Raw genomic sequence first — 19,212 nt, 5'->3', positions numbered from 1 at the left:
CTTTTCTGGATGACTCAGGGATACTATTAAGAACAACAGTATCATAGCAGTGTCCTCTGGGACTACCCCTGTTTATGGCTATGGATCTTTGCCCTGCACTAAAAGTTCCAAATTGCAAGGCATTTCTAATGCCTGTGTCTGCTTTTTAACAAATTTCCTGTCCCCTCCCTATCAGTTTGTTAGCCAGCCACTGCCCTTCTTACTGTTTGTTACTAGAATTCCTGTGTCTACAAAATCTCGCTCATTCTAATTTGTTTTCCCTAAGATGCTATGGGATGGGAAATGAGAAAAACAACGATGTTGGAATGTTTAAAATAGTGCTAAATGGGCGGAGATTAAAAACTAGGGGGTTTCCCTCTGAACAGAGCACAGATGTACTCAAAAGACTTTTGGACATTGTTTTCTCTGATTGGGGATAATTTCTCTTCTTACTCATTTCCAGAAACATTTTAGGTACTGAAACTTCATGAAAAATGGCCTCTGGGTTAGCAGACTGTATCTGTATCCACACTACTTTCTTCAGTACAGTTACACTGAAACAATTGTTATTAAGGTGTCTCAATTTTCTTTAACTAATTAAACATGAACACAGATTTAGGACAACAGAGGATCTTCATTTATTCCATGTCTGCAAAAAACATCTCTAATTGAGAACAAAATTTATAATTTAGTTATTTTAGCTAAAGAAAACATTTTCCCAGGGAAAGTGTAGTTACACACCTAAGCTAGTAGACAAATTGATTTAATGCATAATATGTGTATACATTTGCAATACAATATTGCTAAAAATATCATTACTTAATTTTTAGGTTACATAATTTCGAGATTAAGGAAAAGATGCCAGAAACAACTTAGACTAATATTTCCTTCCACAATCTATCTGGATAATATATATATAGTTTAATTCAATATTACCTCAATGTAGGTTCCTCCAACTATGGCCCTTTCAAACAGCAGCTGAGCATCAACAAACAAACTGTAGACAATGCAAAATTAAAACAATGACTACCCTATAAAAAGCTGTCATGTCTAATATTTACAAATATCTTTTTTTTTTTTTTTTTTTTTTTTTGAGACGGAGTCTCAGGCTGTTGCCCAGGCTGGAGTGCAGTGGCGCGATCTCGGCTCACTGCAAGCTCCGCCTCCCGGGTTCCCGCCATTCTCCTGCCTCAGCCTCCTGAGTAGCTGGGACTACAGGCGCCCGCCACCGCGCCCGGCTAATTTTTTGTATTTTTAGTAGACACGGGGTTTCACTGTGATCTCGATCTCCTGACCTTGTGATCCGCCCGCCTCGGCCTCCCAAAGTGCTGGGATTACAGGCTTGAGCTACCGCGCCCGGCCTACAAATATCTTTTTACGTAAACACAGAAAAACATTTTCTTTCTAGACAATTTTATACAAGGTACTCAAATACCATGGGTTTTCTTCCTAGTTAGTTGGGAGTAGGAGAGAAATCCTGGTTATTCTGGCTGGCTTTATCTACTATAATGAGATTTCATACACTTGATGTTTGAAATAGCCCAATAATTTCTAAACCTTTAAATGCCCCATCATGAAAGAATTGCCCAGAAGAGTGAAAAGTCTCAAATTCTACAAATGAGCATGTAATTTATTAACTTAACCTGCAACGATTAAAAGGGAATAGAAATAAAGGAATTTTCATGATCACAACCAACACATGCCCTTGACCTAGTTTCCCTAGGTGACCAGTTTTGGCACCACAACCCACCTGCGTTACAGACCCAACCTTGGCCTCCTATCCTTCCTGCACACCCAGACTCTCCCCTTCTTCACCTTTCTTTCATTCTTTCTGCCTTTCTCACTCCTTTCCATCCACAGAGGCACAACCTCGTCTAGGTTTTGTGCTGGACCAAGTCCTCAATTTCCCCCATTTTACACCCCTAGTTCCCTCTCCCCTAACAGTGTGTGGAGGCAGCAATCTGAATCCCCAGCTCAAAGCACCTCTCACCAGGTCCTTTGTCTTTTCAGAACCCTCTAGCAATTTGTTAGTGGAGTCTGGAACCAAGCTGGACCCCTTTTACCCCTCACCTTCACCTTGCACTCTGATTCCTGATAAACTAATCTTTCAGCCAAGTAAACTTTTTTGCTGTTCCCTGCATTCTCTCTGTTACACCCTCATATGGTAAAAATTATAACAGGAATAAATTATGCAGAGACTTGGAGGATTTAGCACTTTTCATTAAAAATTAACATATATCGGCCGGGCGCGGTGGCTCAAGCCTGTAATCCCCGCACTTTGGGAGGCCAAGGCAGGCGGATCACGAGGTCAGGAGATTGAGACCATCCTGGCTAACACGGTGAAACCCTGTCTCTACTAAAAAATACAAAAAACTAGCTGGGCAAGGTGGCAGGCGCCTGTAGTCCCAGCTACTCGGGAGGCTGAGGCAGGAGAATGGCGTGAACCCGGGAGGCGGAGCTTGCAGTGAGCTGAGATCCGGCCACTGCACTCCAGCCTGGGTGACAGAGCGAGACTCCATCTCAAAAAAATAAATAAATAAATAAAAATAACATATATCTTTAAGAGCACAAAAATTATTTCTACTACTGAAATTCTAAGAATGGATTTGCTCTGCTTTATTAATTTAACAAAGCATATGCCTAATATCTCATTTTTACTTTACTTCAGGTATTTATAGCTTTAGAAAAATATATTAACTGTATCATAGTATGGAAACCTATGGAAACATGTCAAAATGCTGACTTTGATGCATCCAGTTCATACTTTTTCCCTGTGCTGAGCCCAAAAATGCATAAGAGATTTTTTTAAAAATCATTAGGCATAGGTGAACACTGCATTTTGAATTTAAATCATGACAATAAAGAAATAGCAAAGTTATTAAAATATAAAATGACACATTGTTTACCAATGTATTAATAGTTATCTACATGCAGTAAGCACAGCTAAATAAATTACTCCTATTGTTTTAAAACTTTTCTTGTGATTATTTATACAATTTGCTCCTTAGACTGCATATCATCCTATTACCCAAGAATCTCTCACTACTTTAGTCATAACAAAGTGGTGGTTTTTAAAAATTTTCAGGTTGATCGACTATATGATGACAGTAAGGGACTATTTTTAACTTCTTAGGCATGATAATGGTATGGCTGTAATTTTTTGAAGTCCTTATTTTTAGAGGTATACTGAAATATTTACAGAGGAAATAAGATTAGCCATGATTCTAAGTGATGAGTATATCAGTTCATTACGTCATTCTACTTTTATAAATGTTTGGAAATTTCTATAATAAGTGTTTTTAAGAAAGAAATAAAATGTTTATGTTGGAAAGGTTTATATTTTATGTTTAGAGCTTACAAAAAAAGCATACTAGGAGATGGTTCTTGTTCCTCATCTAAATATTTCCCAATTCTTTTCCTCAAGAAAAACTTCAAGAAGCTTTTTAAAAAGGCTACAAGAAGCTGTAAACCAGTTTATCAAAATGTTAGCAATTGTTATTTCTGGTTGGTAAGATTATAAGGGATATCTGTTTTCTTTGTTGTTTAAGTTTGTTTTATTTGTTATTTTCTGTTATAAGTTTTCTATATTTCTAAAGTCAGCATATATTATTAATACAGTCAGAAAACGATCTGATTTTTCTGATTACATGGAAGATTTTTGCATGCCAAGTACAAAAAAATCTGTCTATATCATAAGTCCCTCTTTTATATTTACCATGAAAAATATTAATGAACACATGAACACAAAAGCCTAGTTGTCTATAAATCTAACTGTCTGTGACAGCAGGATGGAAAGAGTGAGTTTTGATTGTCATAGGAGAAAGGCATACTAGAGAAGAAGATAATTCTGGAATGATGGAAAGGCTGGTAAGATTTTGGTCTCATTCTGGCAAGGCAGACATATTGACTCACCCAACTGAGTGCTCATAATGGGCTCTCTAAGGGCAGATGATGCACAGGAGTCAGGCATTTCTGGGAACGTGACATACAATATCTTACACCACTTTCATTTTACATTTGGCTTAGGCAAGGTTCATGAGTGGCTACTGATATATAGTTTTATTTTTGTTTTCTCTTGTTTTTATTTTAGATGGGCAGGGAGATAGAAGAGAGAAAAAGTTTATTCTACCCTTGAATAGAGGAAACATTTACTGTAATTTTGGCTCATTGCCTCCTACATCATCTGCTCCTCTTTCTCCTCTCCTGATCATTTCATTTTGAGAAATCATTGTCTATTCTCTACATGAGGCCTGGCTGACAGGTTCTTAAAGTCCTTGCTCACAGTCACAGCTCAGGGCTCCTGAGAGTCAGACAGTATCAGAAACTGTCAGGTCCTTGAGGTACGGGACCATGTCTCTATTCATTTATTCAACAAATATTTGGCACCTGCTATGTGCCAAGCAGCCTTCTTGACACTAGGGATACAGTGAGATCCCTGCTCTCATGAAGTTTACATTCTTGTGGGAAGACATACAAGTAAACAAAGATACAAACATAAAAATAAGACAAATAGTGGCAAAAGTGATGACGAAAATAAAGTGCAACAGAGTGAAGTGATAGTAACCGGGGCAGAGGGCTGTAATAGTAGAAGGGTAGTGAGAAAGAGCTAGAATACTGGGGAGGATGTGGCAGCCGAGTGGTCCTGAAGGACAACAGCAGAGGAACAGAAAGCAGAGCACAAGGACAGTGATGCTGGATGGCACAGAGAGATGGGCACTGATGGTCTTCCAACCTCAGTAAGGTACCTGGGTTTCATTCTGGGTACAAGAGGAAACCATCAGAGGCTTTTTTTTTCTTTCTTTTTTTTTTTTTTTTTTTTTTTGGTAGTATGACTATTCATTTTCCAATTTTAAAATTTATAGTAAAATACAAATAAAATTTACCATCTTAACCATTTTCAAAAGTATATTTCAGTATTAAATGAAATACATTCAGACTGTTGTGCAACCATCATTACCATGCATCTCTAGAACTCTTCATCTTGTGAAACTGGAACTCTCATCAGAGGCTTTTAAGCAAAGCAGTGACATGATCTGTCTTACATTTTAAAAAATAATTTTTGCTTGGTAGAGAATTGATTGTGGTAATACAGCAGGAGTAGGAGTTCCCTGAAGTAGATGGTTCAGGATGTATTTTGTTGACATAGCTGACATGAGTGCTACTAATTTACATATGGGCATGAGAAAGAGAAAAAATGAGGAGAGATGACTTCTAGATTTCATATGTCCAGTGTCTAACACATTGCAAATAGCTAATGTTTATTACATAAATGAATGAATATTGATTTAACATGTAAAAAGTAAAAACCTTTCTTCCTAGACAAGTAGGACAACAGAAAGGAAACTACTATGGACACAGGAGATTACCTTTTTTCTACTGTCTGACTATAATAATCATGTCCTTATAACATGGATAAAGTCTGTACAGTCGGTTCATGTCAACATAATTTGCCTAATTTCAATATTATCATTAAAGGTCAACCCTTTATAATGCATACAGTAAGTTAAGTTTTACTAAGCATTTTACATATATTATTTCATCCCTTTCTAAATAATAGCTTTTAAAATTTGAGACTATGGTGCTATGGGTCACCTCTCCAGAGATTACACGAATACACAAATGGGATGTTTTGGGAGTTTATGGACCTTCTGAAGTCCATCCATAGAGCAGCCTGAAGTTTTAAAAGGCTCTGCTCCATCTAGCGCTAGAGTTTTTATTGTATACATCATCAGGATAATCTTATTAGCCTAGCCCTGGAGTTTTTAGAGAAATGCTTTCAAAGAGTTTACCTTCATTAACATTCACAATTAGTGAGTTATCAAGAACCAATATTAATTTTTAAAATATCTTTGCATCTTCAGCAAAACTGTTAAAGTATTATCCATAAAGCGATTCAAGACCCTCTTTATTAGAGCCAACTTGATAAATTCCTTTTGCACTTTACTTCTAGGACAAAAAGTACCTTATATATTTATGCTTTTTTTTTTTTTTTTTGAGACAAGAGTCTCACTCTGTTGCCCAGGCTGGAGTGCAGTGGCGAGATTACGATTCACTGCAACCTCCGCCTCCCGGGTTCAAGCGATTCTCCTGCCTCAGCCTCCTGAGTAGCTGGGATTACAGGTGCCTACCATCACGTCCGGCTAATTTTTGTATTTTTAGTAGAGACAGGGTTTTCCCATGTTGGCCAGCACGGTCTTGAACTCCTGACCTCAGGTGATCCACCCGCCTCAGCCTCCCAAAGTGCTGGGATTACAGGCGTGAGCCACCACGCCCGGCCATCATATTCATGCTTTTTAAAAAGCAAAAAACAAACCATTAGAGTTGTGGTTACTCTTTCAATATAAGCTCTTGGCTAACCATTAAAATCTACTGTTCCATTTATCACAACTGCATTACCTAGATTTTCCCCTTCTATGCTCAGATCTTAATATATTTATTGCAAGTATTTCAAGTCCTTCTGGGAAAAAAGTAGAATGTGAATTATATATGATCATATTTAAAATTTGCAATATTCCTATTTCATAAGCATATTGGCTGCCTCTCCCAAACAAGCAATTTTTTTCTGAAGATAAGAAAATAAACTCTAAGGCAACATGTAGTAAGCAGCAAGCTGTATAGTCAGAATCTTTATATTCTAGGAATCCAGGTCTGCCAGCCACCACTCAGATGTCCTTGGGGAAATTCACTTAAATTTCTTGGAGCCTCAGAATTTTTGGTCTCTAAAAGTGAGTTTAGAGCACACGCCACATGCAGTGTTGCAATCAGAATTGAGCAGCAACATATATTTGCCTATTAATAAGGAGATGGCAACTCATACTTGCTCTGTGCTCTGTCTACTGATGAAATAGTAAAACCAAAGGACTGGGGATTGATAGATTTTTTTTTTTTTTTTTTTTGAGACAGAGTCTTGCTCTGTTGCCCAGGCTGGAGTGCCGTGGTGCTATCTAGGCTCACTGCAACCTCTGCCTCCCGGGTTCAAGCAATTCTCTTGCATTAGCCTCCCAAGTTACTGGGATTACAGGCGCCCACCACCACACACAGCTCATTTTTGTATTTTTGGTAGAGATGGAGTTTCACCATGTTGGCCAGGATTGTCTCGATCTCTTGACCCGTGATCTGCCTGCCTCGGGCTCCCAAAGTGCTGGGATTACAGGCATGAGCCACCATGCCTGGCCAGATGTTTTTTTTTTTTGAGAGTGCACACCAAAGCAATGTGCACTAACTCTCCATTAACCTTGCCCCTTCCCAACTCCAAAAGTGCCACTTCCATGAGTGAGATACTCAGGCAGTCACCTAATGGGGATAAACTCAAGTGCTAAGGGCAGAGAATGAGAAAAGGAAGAGGGCTGTTAGATAAAGTCCAGGGCTTGGGCTAGGTAACTTAGTCACATCTGCTAAAATAATACCGCTTCTTCTTTCACACCTTTACTCATGGTTCAGGCTTAGGTTTTATAATACATGGGCCTCAGGACTAGGCACAGCATTGCATTGACTCAAGCTTCAGTTTCTGTACTTGTAATACGGGGGAAGCATAATCCTCGCCCTGCCATATTCTACAGTAAGTCTACAGTAAAATATTCTACAGTAACATCTGTAGGAGTAATTAATGTTGTTACTTGTAGACAAAGATGGAGGTGGGCAATCCAAGAGCTTCAAAAATTTAGTGTCAAGTCATATTCAGAATTAAGGCTAATGATGAAAATATGACTATCAGTTAGCACCTGGGCTCTAGTTGGGAGAACTTGTTTCTGGTCCCAACATACTAAATAGGCTTGTGATGTTGGCTAAAATGAAATGGCATCATGTCCTCAACAGCATAAAAGGTCAGCCTGAATGACCCCTCAGGTCCTTTGCAGCTCAAAACACTAATGTTTCTCTGAAAAACGACCAACATGCTCATGTCCCAGCAAAAGCTTCACTTCTCAGCTCCTTGGGTGGGACAATGATGAGAGATGTCCCTTGGGACTGAGTGCCAGGTGTCCATAGAGATAGTAGACTCTTCATTAACACTCCCTGTGTTGGCTGCCTCCTTTTCCTGTCTCACTTCCCCACTCCCCAACTTGTGGTACTGTCTAGGATTACCTCTCAAATAAGTTGTTTACACTAAAAAAAGAAAAAAAAAATTAAACCTACATCAGAAATTAAATTCAGTTTTAAAGTACTAAGTTATAAAGTAGTAAGCGCACGAGCACTGAAGTTCAGACTAAACTAGGTCTGATTCCCAGTGCTATCACTAATCACGTGACCTTGGGCAAGGTTATTCACTTCCATTTGTATCAGTTTCCTTGCTTATAACATGGGAACAATACCACCTTCTAGGGCTTCTGTGAGGATTAAATGAGATAAGGCATAAGCAGACTTTAGCACAGTGGCTGGAATATAGCCAGTGCTTAATTGCTAATGTTATAAAATATAAGATGATATTTTATAATTATAAAAGTATAAAATTAAAATTAAAAGTATAAAATTAAAAAGTATAAAATATCATTTTATATTTTATTATTGTAAAATATCATTTTATTTTTATATTTTTTTAAGTTTGGCCTTTTTTCATCAACCTACTCATACTTCAGAAAAGCATAACTATACTTTTATAACTACTGTTTGAATCTAAAATAAGTTACACCTTGACCAATTCAACTTGTCAGCTTAATAACACTAATACATTTTTCAAGTTTAATAAACTCTAGCTAATGTTACACTATGTATTTTTGCTTTCAGTTTTTATGTAAGCCATTTAATGCAGGTAGGAACCAGCTCTAAGTTCTGCATATTGGCTCACATTATTAAAATAAACTTAAATGTTATATAGATGTTACTAATGAAAGCCCAATTTAAAATAAGAAGCACGAGCCAGGCAGAGTAGCTTAAACCTGTAATCCCAGCTACTTGGGAGGCTGAGATGGGAGGAATGTTTGATGCCAGAAGTTTGAGATCAGTTTGGGCAACACGGTAAGACACTGTCTCTCAAAAAATCACATAAAATAAGAAGTATGAGTTGATTATATACCATTAGTACGGTATGCTAAATGAAGGTTCTGACTACGTACTACACTATAGCGTAAACTATTACAGTCAGACTAACAGGAGCAGGAATTCTGACTAGTTTTGATTAGTTGATTGTTAAAAATTTATTTATAGCAAAGAATCAGAAATTTATTTAGATACTATAAACATTTACTTTTTCTTAAAAAATATAAATAGGTATTAATTCTCCAATTTTCCAAAGTAGTCCCAAGGGCTGGGCACAGTGGTTCACACCTGTAATTCCAGCACTTTGGGAGGCCAAGGCGGGTAGATCACTTGAGCTCTGGAGTTCAAGACGAGCCTGGGCAACATAGGAAAACCCTGTCTCTACCAAAACACAAAAATTAGCCGGGTGTGGTGGTGCACACCTGTAGTCCCAGTTACGTGGGAGACTGAGGTGGGAGGATCAATTGAGCCTGGGAGGATCAACTGAGCCCAGCAGGCAGAGGTTGCAGCAGCTGAGACCATGCCACTGCATTCCAGCCTGGGTGACACAGTGAGATCCCATCTCGGGGAAAAAAAAAGACAAAGTAGTCCCAAGGCTGTCCTTGGGGAAGAGCTCCTCGCCAATATTTTTCCGATATAAACCATACCTAGAACTTATCTTCTACAGTTTCCAATTTTAACTTTCTAAGTGAATTGAAAACAAAACAAAACAAAATAAAATAACACAACTACACACACTTTTCTAGCAAGCTCAGGATATTTTTCAAATTTTTACAATTTCTGTTTTTTTATTTAAAAAAATTTTTTTTAGACAGGGTCTCACTCTGTCATCGAGGCTGAAGTACAGTGGTGCAATCATAGCGCACTGCAGCCTCGACCTCCTGGACTTAAGGGATTCTCCCACTTCAGCCTCTGGAGTAGCTAGGACTACAGATGCATGCCACCACACCCCGTTATTTTTAAAATTTTTTGTAGAGATGGATGTCTCACTATGTTGCCCAGGCTCGTCTTGAACTCTTGTCCTCAAGTGATCCTCCCACCTAGGCTTCCCGAAATGGTGGAATTACAGGCATGAGCTGCTACACCCAGCCATCTTTCTGATTTTTTTAGTTTTCCTGACCCCTTAGTGACTCACTTTTATGGAACCTTTCCAAAGAATTCAACATTCCTTTCATAATAACAATATTCTTTTTTTGCACTTACATTTCATAAGTTTATGCACATCTAAATTATCTATCACAATAACAAGTATAACTGGCACTAACATATTTTCAATAAATACAATAAATTGTTGTTAAGCCAATAACCCAGCAGTTGGAGAAGGAAGGAGACTACTAGAAGCCAGTGTTCACCATGCCTGGGCACCACCACATGTGCTTATAGGGAAATGAAGAGTATAGGCTCATTGGTCAACTGTTAGATGTCAACGGGATTGTATTTGAATCAGGATGAACCATATGCAAACTGCCAACATCCAACTGTTTATTCACCTATAGAAAGGGCAACTGTGTATGTTCAACCATATATATACACACACACACATACACATACACACACTTTATTTAAAAACACTGACTATATTTTATGTTAAATATCACATCCACAACCATTTTTTTCCTTTTGAACAATGAATAGTGGTTCTCACAGCTTGATTTAAAAAATTCCATTCCACATTTGCTTAGGAACTCACCCTAAGCTACTGAATAATCAGTCATTGGACTCTGGATTCCTAGCAATGCCATTTCTATCTTCTTTCTTTCTGCAAGTTAAAGTCACACCTGTTAGAATTACAAAGAAGAGGATGAAGGATGAAGCTATCAGCTGTGCTTTCTAGCTAACTGAATGATAAGCGGCAGAGGGATTAAAATGTGGATCAACATTGTTCAATGGCTGGTTTATTTCTGAGACATAAATCTTTCTGTCCTGCAGGATGCAGCACAGCACTGTCTGCCTGAAGAAGGCACAAAAAGACAGGTAAGATGAGGGACAGAGAAGTCCCTGAACAGACTTAAAATAAGTCACCTTTAAGTAATAAGTACCCTTTACTTTTGTTCTGCCCTTGTTAGAGCATTTAATTAAAATAAACACACAAACAAATCACAAATGTGCTATTAGGACAAAACCCAAAAATTTGGGAGAGAAAGAAGGAGAAGGGTTGGGGGATGGGGCTGCATTTAGATTAAGGGCTGCTAATGAAACTCTCTTTGTCTAGATCTCACATTTCTACCATTGACCCTAAAAAGTCTGTATTTATTTTTATGGTTGCCCTTATGCCCTCACAAAACTATTGTAAGATATCAGAATACTAGGGCCTCCTATATTCTCAAATATATCAATCCACAGAGTAAGTATTCAGAGGGGGAAGAGCCTAAACCTTGTAATTACACCTCAGTTGAAACCCTGGCTGCATACTTCTAACAGTGTAGCCTGAGCACCCTTTCTGCTTTTTTCACCTTTCTGTACCTGTGCATATGATAAGCCAGACTTTGCTGGCTTCAAAAGATTCATTAGAAAATACATGTAAAGAGACTCACTGCAGGACGGACGCAGCGGCTCATGCCTGTAATCCCAGCACTTTGGGAGGCCGAGGTGGGGCAGATCACCTGAGATCGGGAGTGGACACCAGCCTGGCTAACATGGTGAAATCCTGTCTCTACTAAAAATACAGAAATTAGTCAGGCGTGGTGGGGAGGCGTGGGAGGGTGCGCCTGTCATCCCAGCTTGTCAGGAGGCTGAACCAGAAGAATTGCTTGAACCTGGGAGGCAGAGGTTGCAGTGAGCCGAGATCGCAACATTGCCCTTCAGACTGGGTGACACAGTGAGACTCGTCTCAAAAAAAACAAAAAACAAAACAAAACAAAACACAAAACTCATTGCAACTATTACTTATGCCTAAAAGATGACAAACCTTTCACTCCATAATTTTCAATAAGATGTTTTAAATGTAAATGCAGCCTTGAGTATCCTGTAAGGACAGAGGTACAGATGATGCCTATGAAGTTGATTTTCTGTTTCAAAATTCACATGCAAGCTAAGCATAATCAAGATATTTAATGTCGGCTGGGCACAGTGGCTCACACCTGTAATCCCAGCACTTTAGGAGGCCAAGGCAGGTGCATTGCCTGAGGGCAGGAGTTTGAGACCAGCCTGACCTAACATGGAGAAACCCCATCTCTACTAAAAATACAAAATTAGCCAGGCATGATGGTGCATGCCTGTAATCCCAGCTACTTGGGAGGCTGAGGCAGGAGAATCACTTGAACACGGGAGGCAGAGGTTGCAGTGAGCTGAAATCACGTCATTGCACTCCAGCCTGGGCAACAGGAGCGAAACTCTGACTCAAAAAAAAAAAATATATATATATATATATTTTTTTTATATATATAGTGTATATATATACACTATATATATATAGTGTAAACAAGGAAGGTAGCTGTCCTTTCCAAATCAGATAGGGAAAGGAAGGAGATACAGGCTTGATGAGAGGAGGAGAGGTTTCATAAAGGTGAAATGACAAGCACCAGAGAGATACAAAACTTAACAGGTCCTTTTCCTTCTTATAGGCTTCCCAGGATTCCCCACTGACGTTATGACAAAATCCAAAACCTTTTTGGGGTCAAACAACGCTCTCAGTAAGCCTGGCCTCTACATGCCTAGGCAACTTCAACTTATACCCTCTTCTTGGTTACTTTAAAGTATCTGCATTTGCCTGATTGCACCTGCACTCTCTCTCCCTAGATTCTATTTCCCACTCCTCATTCCATTTCTCAGCTGCCCTAACTCACACTCTTCCTTCTATCCTCTCAGAAGGACTTCCTGTCTGCCCACCTCTGCCTTGCTTCCCCAGGACCTGGTGTGTGTATATCACAGCACAGTTTATCATACTGAACTGTAATTTTGTAACTTACGTTTACTTATCTATAATTCATATGGACCTGGACTGGCTTTAGCATCCTGCCAGCCACTTTGCCTGACACAAAGCTAACACTCAAATGTTTGTTGAGTATGCAGCTTCTGAAACTCCCCAATTTTATCTAGGTTTGGCTCTATTACCCTATATTAGAAAGTCCAGGAAGCAGGGCTGCTGGTGTTCATGGCTTAAGTAGCTGCTTATCCAGATTGATTAAGATTTGTCTTTAACACGGGGAACTTGTAAGCTATGTGGAAACTTATTTCATTTGAATAAGTCTGTATAAAAATATTTAGGGGTCAGGCGTAGTGGCTCATGCCTGTAATCCCAGCACTTTGGGAAGCTGAGGAGGGCAGATCACCTGAGGTCAAGAGTTCAAGAGCAGCCCGGCCAACATAGTGAAACCCTGTCTCTACTAAAAACATAAAAATTAGTCGTGCATGGTGGTGAGCGCCTGTAATCCCAGCTACTCAGGAGGCTGAGGCTGGAGAATCACTCGAACGCAGGAGGCAGAGGTTGCAGTGGGCAGACATGGTGCCATTGCACTCCAGCCTGGGCGACAAGAGTAAAACACTGTCTAAAAAAAAATATATATATATATATATGCATATATTTATGATGGGCCAGGCATGATGGCTCATGCCTGTAATCCCAGCACTTTGGGAGGCCGAGGTGAGCGGATCATCACCTGAGTTCAGGAGTTCGAGAATAGACTGGGCAACATGGTGAAACCCCGTCTCTACCAAAAATAGATAAATAAAAAATTAGCTGGCCATGGTGGCATAAGCCTGTAGTCCCAGCTACTCAGGAAGCTGCGGCAGGAGAATCGCTGAACCCGGGAGACAGAAGTTGCAGTGAGCCAAGATTGCACCACTTTACTAGTCGACAGAGCAAGATTCCGTCTCAAAAAAAAAAAAGGAAATTACGATGGTATGTCAACTTCTATCATTTACAAAAACAGTGATTTCACCTGCCAGTGTAGTAATATGTACTTTTAGAAACCAATTAGAAATAATGGAAATTTCAAATTTTTTAGAAGACCAATGTTATAAAATGCCTAACTGGTATTAGTTTTCAACTTTTCGTAACTGCCTGGTCAAAACTGGATGAGTCACTGAAACACATGTAAGACATATTTCTAAAACTATGTTTATGGCATGCTTCTTTCCATGCTATATGATGTATCTTATTGAAATTCTGGCTATTCTCAGTTTAACATGCTAACATTTACCATGGCTCCAGAATTATGTGTTTGGTAAATAGTATCCTTCCAGGCCATGTACAATGGCTCACATCTGTAATCCGAACACTTTGGGAAGCTGAGACAGAAGAATCACTTCAGCCCAGGAGTTCAAGACCAATTTGGGCAACATAGTGAGACTCTGTCTCTATAAAATACACAAAAAATTAGCCGGGCATGGTGACATGTGTCTGTAGTCCCAGCTACTGGGGAGGCTGACGTGGGCGGATTGCTTGAGTCTGGGGATTGAGGCTGCAGAAAGCCATGATTGTGTCACTGCGCTCCCGCCTGGGTGACAGAGAGAGACCCTGTCTTGGGGGAAAAGAAAAACATCCTTCCGTATCTTAAAACTGATAAGCACAAGTGGCACATCATGGAGAATAAACAAATCTCAAAAATTAGAAAAAATCTTACTTTCTCAATTTGTCTAGAAATTATTTGCAGATAGAGGCTTTCTTTTATGCATATTTGAAGACCCTATGGCTGGCTGAATTGTGTGCCCCAAAGAGGATATGTTGAAATCCTAACCCCCAATACCTCACAGTGTCCTATTATTTGGAAATTGAATTTTTACAGATGTTAAAATGAGGTCATACTGGAGTGGGGTGGGCCCTAAATCCAATATGACTGGTGTATTTATAAGATGGTTATGTGAAGACACAGACACAAAGGGAGAATGCATATGAAGACAGAGGCAGAGATTAGAGTGATGCTGGCACAAGGAATGCCAGAGATTGCTGCTGTCACCAGAACCTAGGAGAAGCATGGAACAAATTCTCCCTCAGAGCTTTCAGAAGGATTCAACACTGCTGACACCCTAATTTTAGACTTGTAGCCTCCAGAACTGAGACAATAAACTGCTGTTTTTTCAAGCTACCCAGTTTGTGGTACTTTGTTATGGCAGCCTGAGGAAACCGATACAACATTTAATAATACTGTTCATGTTTAATTGAATTGCTGTTACTTCATAGAGAGAAAAGTTAGGCAAAATGCATTGATCCTCTTTTTAAAATGGCTTTTAGGAATCTGACAATGCGTACTGAGAACCATAAAAATAACCATACTTGCTGACAAAGTAATTCTACTTCTGGAACAGTATCATTAGGAAACGAGTCCCAATTTGTAAAATGATACAGTTGCAAAGATAAGTATTACTATAACTTAGGTTGTTTACAATTTGTTGCTAATATACTTGTCCAACAATAGAGTTTTAGTTAAGTAAATCACATTATAATTACTAGAATACAAACAATATGAGTTCTGAAAATTACATAAGATGAAAAATGCTTACTAGGTATTATATGGAAAACACAGAATACTAAGAAAAAAAATCCTTTCTTTTTTTTTTTTTTTTAAGACAGTCTCCTTTGTTGCCCAGGCTGGAGTGCAGTGGCATGATCTCAGCTCACTGCAACCTCTGTTCAAGCAATTCTCCTGCCTCAGTCTCCCAAGTAGCTGGGATTACAGGCATGTGCCACCACACCCAGCTAACTTTTGTATTTTTAGTAGAGATGGGGTTTCACCATTTTGGCCAGGCTGGTCTCAAACTCCTGACCTCAGGTGATCCACCTGGCACATCCTTCCAAAGTGCTGGGATTACAGGTGTGAACCACCGTGCCCAGCCGGAGAATACTAAAATTCTATATGGAGTATGATGTAGGAAAATACGCATAGAAAAAAAGAGAGAGACAAAAGCACCCTGGTTAAATATTCATTGTGGTAGAATTATGCTCAGTGGGTCAGAACTCTCTTCTTGGCTCCCTGATTTTACCCTTTTGGTACCAATTTCCAGTCTCATTTTCTCCTCTCCTCAAGCCTCTCCATGCACAGCCAATTCTTTCTTGGCAATGCCTCTTGGGAGCAGTCCAGGCTCACTTCACCTTACACAGGTTTTGTGAAAAGATTCCTATTTGGCCTGACTGTAGCCTATCTATGGCCAGAATAACACAGTCATTCTACTGCTGAATACATCTACTGTGTTAATCTGTCCATTTATGTTTTATGCACTTTTATGTATGTGCTTTTTTCCAATAAAAAGGGTTTTTTTCTTAACTTTCTGCGTTTTCATATTTTGTTTTGTCAAGATAAGGATAAATGGTTCTCCGCTGATTTGCCCTGCTTCATTATACCTCTAAATGTAATGTTTCATCAGAACAGCAGGGTACCTGTTTGTGACAACAGAGTGAACACAGGCCTTTCTCTCCTTCATCTACAATGTCTACCAGCTCCTCCGCGTTTACCAATGCAAACTCCTTAACATCCTGTAAAACCTGGCTTAAAAATTTCCACCATCATCAAACCTGCCTGATCCGTGCTACCAAAATTTATACTGTATCATATTCTATATGTATCAAGCAACTACTAGCTGTAAGGCCTGAAGATTTAATGTCCTAAGCTGTTTGCAATCTTTTTGTGGAAAGCAAACATAAAAGATGATAACAAGTAGTAGAAAAGGGCATATGATGTGTTCAAAGTGGGGAAGAGAGTGGTGAAGTGAGGATGGGATGGGTGAGGCTGATAAAGGCTAGAAGAGACCATGTAAAAATTGGATAGAACATATTTAACGAATGGGAGAGGAATGGCATGAGACACCGTGGAGACCAGGATAATGGCAGGACCCTTAATGCAAACGAGCATCTAGAGCTGTTTTGGGGAAAAGCCAGTCAAGTCCAAGTAGAATATTATAATGTGCACTGAGAGATGTTACACTAAAACTGAAGAAGACATGGAAAGCACAGAATCTTAAGCCAGATAAATACAGGTGACAGATTAAGTAACAAAGTCCCATAAATCTATTTTTCTTAAAAAAAAAAAAAAAGCCAGGGGGAGCGTGTGGGGATCCTAAACTAGTATAAAGACACATAAGAAGGAAAGGAGGGACCTGAGGTTGACAGCCTGGTCAACGATGCCTGAAACAGCACAGGACTTCAGAAAATAAGGACGAGCAAAGGAACTCTAGGTGAGGCAGTGTAGGACAGTGGTTAACAGCTCCAGTGCTGGAGACAGAACTCCAGAGCTGGAATCTCCTACTGCTGAGATGGGTGTGGCCTTGGGTAAGTTACTTAACCTCTCCGTGCCTCAGTTACCTCATCATTAAAATGAGAATAATATTAATATCTACTTCCCAGGATGGTTGTGAAGATTAAAAGCTTTAATACAAGAACTGATATCAGTACCTGGCACCTAAGCACTGATAAATGACTGCCACGGGGTGAGGGGTGGATTTTATTTGGTTCTCAGTGACCTTGGGGAGACCAATTTCTGAACAGTAGTACGAAGGGAAACTACAAAGAAAGGGAATTGAATAAGCTGGTGCGCGGTAAGAACGCAGACGCAGCCACCAGGTATCGATGACCCTTTGGGAGCACGTAAGCAATAAAAGCGAGGAGCGAAATAAAGGGTAATCCGAGAACACAGGGTTAAAGTGAACATGCTTTCCAAGGGGAGATCGTAGCAAGAGGGAAAAGACCACTGGCGAGGAACTCGGGTCGCTAAAACTGTCCTTCAGTCGGCGCGGGACTAACTACACAGGGAGTGGGACAGGTGTAAAGACCCGCTCCTTCCCATCCCGAGTTCCCCAGGGAGCTCCAAAGAGCGCTCTCCTCCGCACCGGGTGAAGTTTGAAACAGCGCTGACTTGAAGGGAGAAAGCCCATTTCCCAACGAACCAACGATACCTGGGACGACAAAACAACAGGCTTTCCTGTTTCCATCTCTGGCAGGACCTGTTCCACGGCTCTGTATTCATCAGCCTCCTCCCGGCCAGCAGCAGCCACCGGGACAGGATGCGGCTCGGGGAGCCGAAGGGACAGCGCCCCAAGTTCATCCGGCCGCGGGAGCAAAAAAAGCGCCCAAAGGGGAAGGAAGGAAACAGAAAGAAAGGGGCTCCGGAATTTGGAGGGCTGGCTAGCGAGACCAGACCCCGGAGCTGGGACAATGACCTCCGCGTCCAAGGTCGAGCAAGTCCTTCTCCCTCCCAGTCCCGCCGACGAGCACCTCTGTCCCTCCCGCTCCGCAGAGCCGGCGCCGCGCGGGACCCCAGTCCAGGCTCCGCTCCGCAGCGCGCCCACCGGGCCCGACCTTCCCTTCAGGATGCTGCCAGGAGTGGGCTCCTGGAGAAGGCGCAGGTGAGCGCCGCGGCCCCGCGCTCTGGCGGAAAAGGGCCTCGGCCCTCCCCACGCGCAGGCGGCGGGGACAGAACTTCCCAAACGCCTCCCGAGCCCAGGGAGGGCCTGGCCCGGCTCCCGGGGCCCCCGCACCCGGGCCCCACTTCTCGCTCGCCGCGCCCAGGTTCCTCCATCCGGCCGCTCCCGACGCCGTTTCCCTCGGCTCTGCCTCCCTCCCCCGTCTCTTCTCCTCCGCGCCCCGGGAAACTTTGGCCCCTGCCCGCCGGCCTGGAGCCCCGCACTCACCGCACAGGGAGCGGAGCCGAAGCGCCCGGCCCGCGCGGTAGAGAGGGCGGCGGCTGGCAGTGGGAGCGCGGAGCTCCTCACAGCGGCCCCTGCTGTCCCGGCCGCCGACTGGGCTGGAAAGGGGAGGAGGCCGCCGGGTGTCACCTGCCCGCTATCCCACCCAGACGCGTGACGCGCGCAGCGCCGCCCCCTGCCCGCCGCCGCCAGGTGCCCGCCGAGGGCCGGAGGGAGGAGCCGGCGCGGCGCTAGGGGGAGCGGCCGGGAGGGGCGGGGGCCGCCCTGGCGTCGCCTCCGCCGCGCGCCGTGACTGTACTGGGGCTCACCGGCCCCTCTGGGCTAGCGGGGCTGGTCGTGGTACCGATGACCTTTCTTTCCGAGAGCAGATGCCATCACTTGGGGGACATCTCCAGGCTGACATAGCAGAGTGGAAATTGTCACGCGTGACTCTTTGGGAATGAGTTGTAGAAAAATCCGAAATGAGGAAAACCAAGCTGAGGCTGAGGCTGGAGGCGGAGAAAAAGGGGACTCTCTGCTCCTGAAAGGGTAATGGGAGGGTTAATTCGCACATAAAATGGAGGCCAGACCAAGAGGAGAAGGCCCTGAGAGGGGAAGGCCGACTTGGGTCCCTTCCTTATAACGAATAAGAAACTAGAGAATTGCGGCAGCCTGGGGGCCATGAGGAGAGGACTTTTAGAGCAA

The 19,212-nt window shown here is 41.8% G+C and overlaps 1 protein-coding gene across 6 annotated transcripts in view; it reads right to left on the bottom strand.

Moving 5' to 3' along the window:
- Nucleotides 1-18,642, bottom strand: part of LOC105499507 (ELOVL fatty acid elongase 7) — a 98,187-nt gene extending 79,545 nt beyond the window's left edge. For 3 of the 6 annotated variants that reach the window (XM_071098892.1, XM_071098895.1, XM_071098897.1), the window contains exon 1: nt 18,514-18,640. The gene's annotated coding sequence lies outside the window, so the exon portion shown is untranslated. Of the gene's footprint in view, nt 1-18,513 lie in introns of all 6 variants that reach the window. The other 3 variants (XM_071098893.1, XM_071098896.1, XM_071098894.1) reach the window with 2 other exon arrangements.
- Between the last annotated feature and the right edge of the window lie 570 nt (nt 18,643-19,212).

Source organism: Macaca nemestrina, chromosome 6 (genome assembly GCF_043159975.1).
Source record: "Macaca nemestrina isolate mMacNem1 chromosome 6, mMacNem.hap1, whole genome shotgun sequence".
Taxonomy (NCBI): Eukaryota; Metazoa; Chordata; class Mammalia; order Primates; family Cercopithecidae; genus Macaca; species Macaca nemestrina.
This window is presented reverse-complemented; position numbering and strand designations above follow the sequence as displayed.